The sequence below is a fragment of the Chenopodium quinoa genome, unplaced genomic scaffold, assembly GCF_001683475.1.
Source record: "Chenopodium quinoa cultivar QQ74 unplaced genomic scaffold, ASM168347v1, whole genome shotgun sequence".
Lineage (NCBI taxonomy): Eukaryota > Viridiplantae > Streptophyta > Magnoliopsida > Caryophyllales > Amaranthaceae > Chenopodium > Chenopodium quinoa.
In genome coordinates this window covers 8564157-8571327 of record NW_018743252.1, presented here as the reverse complement: position 1 = coordinate 8571327, position 7171 = coordinate 8564157, and the positions used below count along the sequence as shown (strand labels likewise).

At 40.7% G+C, this 7171-nt stretch overlaps 1 long non-coding RNA gene across 1 annotated transcript; it reads left to right on the top strand.

The window, feature by feature from the left end:
• The first annotated feature begins 4452 nt into the window (after positions 1-4452).
• Positions 4453-6540, top strand: LOC110735172. The gene is made up of 2 exons (XR_002514021.1): positions 4453-5444; positions 5752-6540. It is a non-coding gene; the product is annotated as an uncharacterized LOC110735172 (long non-coding RNA).
• Positions 6541-7171: the final 631 nt, after the last annotated feature.

Below are 7171 nucleotides of genomic sequence, written 5' to 3'. Positions count from 1 at the left end.
ATATCCTACAAATACTTCATCAAAGACCAGCGCGCCTTATGAACGCTCGCAGCCCAATATGGGATGGTAAATGGTCGATTGTGTTAAAAGGACCAAAAGGTTAAAGCCTGTTGTGTATAGACCAACCCGAGTCCACACGCCTTATGGAAGATACTGAAAAAGGTGTTTGTGGACCTCACATGAATGGAAAAATGCTTGCTAAAATAATTCTACGACTAGGGTACTTTTGGTCCACAATGGAACATGATTGCATCCATTATGTCAAGAAATGTCCAAAGTGCCAAATTTTTTGCTAACTAACAACACCTTCAACCATCTGAACTATATAATCTCACTTCCCCTTGGCCATTTTCAACTTGGGGAATCGACAATATTGGTAAAATTTCTCCAACAGGAATGGGAGGACTCGAGTACGTATTAGTAGCCATCGATTACTTCACAAAGTGGATCGAGGCCGCTTCTTACGTTATTATCACTTTTAAACATGTCGCAAAGTTTCTCGAACGAAACATATTTTGTAGATATGGAGTTCCACACGAACTAAAGCGGAAGTTGAGACCCTCTTAGCTCGTTACAAAGTAAAACACCATCAGTCTTCCCCATATCGACCTCAAATGAATGGAACAGTAGAATTGACAAATAAAAACATAACAATCATCATTAAGAAAATGGTAGAACATTATAAAGACTGGCTGAATAAACTACACTTTGCTCTTTGGGGTTATAGAACGTCCATACGAACATCAATAGGAGTAACTCCATACTCCTTAGTTTTCGGCATGGACGCATTTCAACCAGTTGAGCTGGAAATACCATCCTTACGCATCGTACTCGAAAGTAAGCTACCAAAAGCTAAATGGGTACGAGCTAGGTATGAAGAACTTTTATTCCTCGACGAATGACGATTAAAAGCTTTGCATCATATACAAGTCTATCAACAACGCATTGCGCGACACTTTAAAAACGGGTACGACCCCGTAATATAAAAGAAGGTGACTTTTTATTAAAGGAGGTTAGAGGTCCTCCAACTGATCCAAGAGGGAAATTCAAACCCAATTGGATAGGACCATACCGTGTAATTGAAATTCTATCAGGAGGGGCGGTTAGATTAATAGATATTGGTGGTGACGAAATACGTCAATTAATAAACATTGATCGTCTTAAAAAATATTACTCCCTCCGTTAAATATTATCTGCAACTTTTGCCATTTTTGTCCGATCAGGGTTATGTGCAACTATCTGTTTCTTTCTATTTTTAGTAAACAAAAACCCTTAAAATGACATTTTTACCCTCACATAAAAAATCTGATTTTCTTAATTTTGCCCTTAACTTAATTTAACTACATTAACCTTAAACTAATCAGATTTCCTAATTTAATTAATCCCTCCATTCACTCCCAATCCAACCACCAACAATTCCCCTCTTCGTCTTTCACTCTCCTCTTCGTCTCTTCATCCTCTCCATGTTCATCCATCATCATCATCTTCGTCCTTCATCTTCTCCAGTTCCTCTCTCCTCATCATCCTTTTCGTCTTCCTCTCTCCTCTTCGTCCTTCCGAGTTTTGATTTCATCTTCCTCTTTCCTCTTCGTTTTCTGAGTTTTGATTTCATTTTCCGAGTTTTGATTTCATCTTCATCTCTCCTATTCGTCGACTTTATGAGGTTTGATTTCAATTTTATGGTTTATGATTTCAATTTTCTGGGTTTTGATTTTCAAGGTTTTGATTTCGAATTTCTGGGTTTTGATTTCGAATTTTCTCGGTTTTTATTTTCGAGATTTCGACTTTCGTGGGGGTGGTAGTGGTGGTGATTTCGTGGGGGTCGTAGTGGTGGTGGTTTCGTGGGGGTGGTCTGAGTTGAAAGGAATGGTGTCCTTCCAACAAGTGTATTATTCCGATAGAGGGTTCAGAATTATTACAGAGCTAATTCTTTAGTAAGATCAAGTGATCGGAATGCCTAGGTGGAGGCCGCTTCCGATCAGTAATATCAAGGTACAATTGATATTACAGCTTAATCTTAACTGAACCCTTCGGGTCGAACCCAATCGAATCTCCGGTCCGAGACATCGAATTAATCCGAAAGGATTTAATGAGTCGATAGAGTTTTACGAATACAGACGTCGGATATCGAGCCTAGGGCGTCGATACCGAGCGTCACAAAATCACAAGCAACAAGTATGCGTGTAGCCGTAGCTAGGCTAGGCTAGCTCATAGCAAGCCTAGGTGCACCTTGTGTGTTCTAGGCACCATCGCAGCCTAGGCGCGCCCTGGCAGCCCATCGCAAGCTAGCAGCATGCTAGCATGGGTGCCTGGGTGCGCATGGCAGCCATCACAAGCCACACAGGCACCAGGCAGCCCATAGCAGCTAGCAGCATGCTAGCGTGGTGCCTGGGTGCATATGGCGCCTATCGCAAGCAATGGGCGCACCAGACGCACCATCGCAGGCCCTGGTGCTGCGTGCGTGCCTGGCATGGCAGCACCATCGTAGGCACCAGGCGCCATGGCAGGCACTAGGTGCTGCGTGCGTGCGTGCCTGGCTTGGCAGCACCATCGCAAGCACCAAGTGCTGGCATGGTTGGCTTCCTGGCAATGGCGCGCCATGTGTGTATGCTTGTGTGCTAGCCTTCGCATGGCAGCACCAAGCATCGCAGCACATGCGAGAGGCTGCGCGCCAGCGTGATGCTAGGCCTCGCACAAGCAGCCTCGCACCACAGGCGCATTGATGCGTGTGGGCTGGCAATGCGTGGTGCGTGGCGCATGGCTGGTGCATGATGCTAAGCATGTGCGACCAGCCAGTGCGTGGGATGCGAGGCTAGCGCCAGCGATGCCCAGCAAGCACTAGCTGGGCGATGCGTGGCTGTGCATACGATGGCAAGGCAGCACCACGCATATGCGTGTGTGTGTGCCTGCGATAGCAACAAGGCAGCACCACGCATATGTGTGTGCGTATGCCTGCGGTAGCAAGGCACCAGCGCCAGCGATGCCCAGCAAGTGCTAGCTGGGCGATGCATGCTGTGCGTGCGATAGTGGCGCTGGGCAGATTGGCTGGGTGATGCATGGTGCGCCAGCCAAGCAAGCTAGCTGGCTGTGCGTGCTGGCAGCACCAGGTGGCAGCCAGCCTAGCTGCCTTACAAATGGCGGTTTGAAGGGGAAGTGGGGACCAAAGCCACCAAGCTTCCCTTGGGGAGCAAGGCAATGGTCCCCCCCATGGGATATGGTCCTCACCTAACCCATTCTCTCCTTTTGCCACTTGTTGGCTTGTGATTGTTTTGCATAATTATTTATTTTAGAATTAAATAAATTATTGCAATTGCACATGATCCCACATTGATCATGAAAAGGGGTTTCAAGTCCCCATTCTCTATAAATACCCACTTGGTTGGGATTTTGAGAATACAACCTTGAGTGGAATTAAAAAGGCAATTCTTGAAAAGAGTAAACCTTTGATTCGTAAAACTCATAGTTATTTTGTCCGGGTCTTGACTAACCTTCAAGACTTAGGACGCTCGGGTCGGGTCGAGGGTACGATCCGTTGGAGATCTCGTCTTTTCGGGATTTTGAAGTAAGAGCTCTTTAGGAGCGAAGCACGCGTCAAAGGTATAATTCTTGTCCTTAATCTTGTTTGATTAAGTTTATTATGCTTGTTTAATTGCTTTAATTAAGGGGCGGGTCTTGGTGGGTTTCCTTCCGCGTAGTGCCGGGTCACTACGAAACCCTACATGAGTTAGGGTTGGGTCTTGGTGGCGTGGGTGGTGGGGTGGTTTGGGTTAGAGGTGGGTCTTGGTGGCGTGGGTGGTGGGGTGGTCTGGGTTAGAGGTGGGTGTAGATGGTGGGGTGGTCTGGGTTAGAGTTAGGTCTGGGAGGTGGGGTGGTCTGGGTTGGAGGTGGGTCTGGGTGGTGGGGCGGTTTGGGTTGGAGGTGGGTTTGGGTGGTGGGGCGGTTTGGGTTGGAGGTGGGTCTGGGTGGTGGGGTGGTCTGGGTGGTGGGGTTGTCTGGGTTGGAGGTCGGTCTCGGTGGTGGGGTGGTCGTGGGGTGGTTAGGGTTGGAGGTGGTTAGGGCTGGTGGTGGTAGCGGTTTCGTGGGGTTGGTAGTGGTGCTGGTGAAGGCGGCGGTGGTGTTGGTGAAGGCGGTGTTGGCTGATTTGATTACATACACTCTCCACCTTAATTACATGCTACAAGTTACTTAACTTTCTCTAATCAAGGCCCTCCAAAAAATGCATTGGCAACCGCGAATTGTATTGCGGTTGCAGATAATATTTAACAGAGGGAGTACATATAAATTCTGGATAAACTCGTTCATTCAAAATTCTAAATCAAATTTCATGGCATTCAAGTAAAGATTCTAAGTGTTATGTATTTTACCAAGCTCCACGGTAAAACTCATAACACTTGGGGGGGGGGGGTAGATCTAAAAAAAATAAATACATATTCTCGCTTAAGTGTTCTAAATTTTACCAAACTCCGCGGTAAAATTCACAACACTTGGGGGAGTAATATATCAATCAAAACGAGTCATTCAAGTATTCGGATTTTTTCGAACTCCACGAAAAATTTCTCACTTGGGGGGTAATAAAATATAAAAAAAAAATTTCACTCGTTTCAAACCTTGGTCAAAAAAAAAAAATAAATCAATAAATTTCACTCGTAGCACAAATGTCGTGCGCAACTCAATGGGTTGCGCCAGGCTGCGACGCGCAATCAAATTGGTTGCGCGCGGTAGGCACGCGACCACTTGATGACGAACTACGAACCTGAAATTTTTCGCTTGAAGAAAATTAATTATGATTTTCACGAGCGATAAAATAAAGATGTATTCAATCTTACATATACTCAGAAAACAAAAATTGAACTTTGATTTGATCTACTAAACAAAGTTTAATCAATTTTTCATTTAATTTCTACAAGTAGGATTAAAGAAAAAAAAAACAAAAAAAAAAAAAAAACTTACTCAAGAACTACGCAAGACATGATTTCGTAATATGAATATGTAGGCAATCTTTGATCCGGTCAAATAACAATAAAAAAAAAAGAGCTCTTTAATTTTATTCAAAACATAAAATAGTTCAAAAGTACATCTTAGAACTTAGATAGTAATATATACTACTACAAAACCAATTGAATTTCGACGCTATGCCTTCGACACTGTCAATAGAGTGTCAGTGGAAAATTGGATTCCCGTGTTTCTTCGACGCTTTTCAGCGTCCTCACTTATTGCTGACCCAAATAAGCGTCCTGAATATTAATCACGTGATAAGCACATGCAGCTTGTGAACTTGAACAAAATTGGGGGAAAAGCCGGAAATCATCAAAATCGTTCCTTTTACTCTCCAATAACTAAACCCTAGCCTTCACTAAAATTCTCTCATCAATTCATCGCTCTCCAAAATTCCAAACCCAGCAACAAATTAAACTGGAAGAAGCTCTTTGATTTCATCATATTTGGTATACATTCTAATTGTTTTTCGGTATTTTCTCCTTTCTCTTTAGATTTTAATTTTAAGGGTTTTTGTTTTTATGCTTATTTTTTTATTTTGATTTTTTTCTGATATTTTTTTTAATTCAGTGAATTGGGCTTTAAATTGTGGAAATTTCCTTATTTGGTCGTCGATTTCTAGTAATCTTGTTGATAAATTTGCTAATATATTATTCGAATTCTTCTGTCAAATCAATTGTTTCTCTAATTTCCTCACTGTGATATTAATTCTCTTTGATTTCGGCCTCCATTCCTCTCTTTTGCATGATCTTTTAGATCTACCACAAATTAAGAAACAAAATTGATGATTATTTCAATAATCTATCTTAATTTTTTCGACAGCCTTATTCAGGTATGTTTTTCTCTCCCTTTAAAGTATCGATCTTAAGGGGCTTTTTTTTCCCCATCTATTACATGTTTTAATTGGTAATTAAGTGTTTCTCTTTGTTTAATTTCGTTTTCAAATATGTATTTGCTGATATGTTTCAAATTTATATTCATTCTTTTCAAGAATTTAGGGGATTTCATGACAAGGTATGTACATTCCTTTCTAGTTCATACGTTAATTGGTTTTCTGCATATTTTTTTTTTGAAATAAATGAATATACTATGTATTGGTTTTTCTTTTAATAGGCTATGATTTTCGTTTATATGAGTTTGCACTACTTGAAATTAATGGATCTTTGAACAAATGATATTTCTTTTCAAATTATTTGTGGGAATGTTTTTAAATTTCAGGATCATACTTACGGTAGTAAGATTTGCATAGTATCTCTTAGCTAATTTATCATAATTATCAACCTTTAGAATCTTATAATGAAAAGTCTAACCCAAAAATTCCCCACTTAACATGTATCGTTGTAAAAGACTGAACCCACTCTGTAAAATATACTTTGGTTGTAACTGAACATATATTTTTTAATAGGTTTAGGAGGGCTATGAATGTATTGATGTTTGAATTTTTTCTTGCATTGTACGATGCAAAAACTTTACACCCGTGTAATTTGATTAATCATTTGTACAAAGAATGATTTTAGGATAAGAAAATGAATCAGGTTCTTTTAAGAGCAATGTACTTTCCTGTTTCATCTTCTTTTCCTTTATATTTTTCCTTCTGTTTTTTTAATCCATGATTCTTAGTTGTCAATATTTGTTTTTCATTATAGGGTCTTTGTATCGTATCAGCTTGCATTATAACCCAATGACCCCATCCTAATCACTAGATAACTATGTTGAACCTTGTTAAAATCTTTGGAGTATACGAAGGTTCTTCAACTCCAGATTACAAATTAGGTGGATTAAATTGTAGTACATAATTAGATACCCATTTATTATTTTTAGGATGCACAACTTTTACATATCCAGAGTGTTCTTGCTGTTGTATCTGACTTTGAGGCATGTATATATATACCTTTTTTTTTTTTTTTCTTTTTTCCCTGGTGGTATTAGAGTTGTAGTGTATAAATTATAAGAATATTGATTTTGTGTGTAGGGTTGGGGGGAGGGGGTACAGTAGAGTTTTGAGTGAAGGTGTTGTATTGAGACTTAGCTTTGGGACTTTGGGAGTGGGTACATGGGGAAGTTTTTGTGAATGCGTTCAATTGTTGGATGGGTAAAAAAGCTTAACAGTATGTGATACTAGTATCTACACTTACAAGTACTGAAATAATGAAGTTTAAAAGAAAGTGATGAGGGA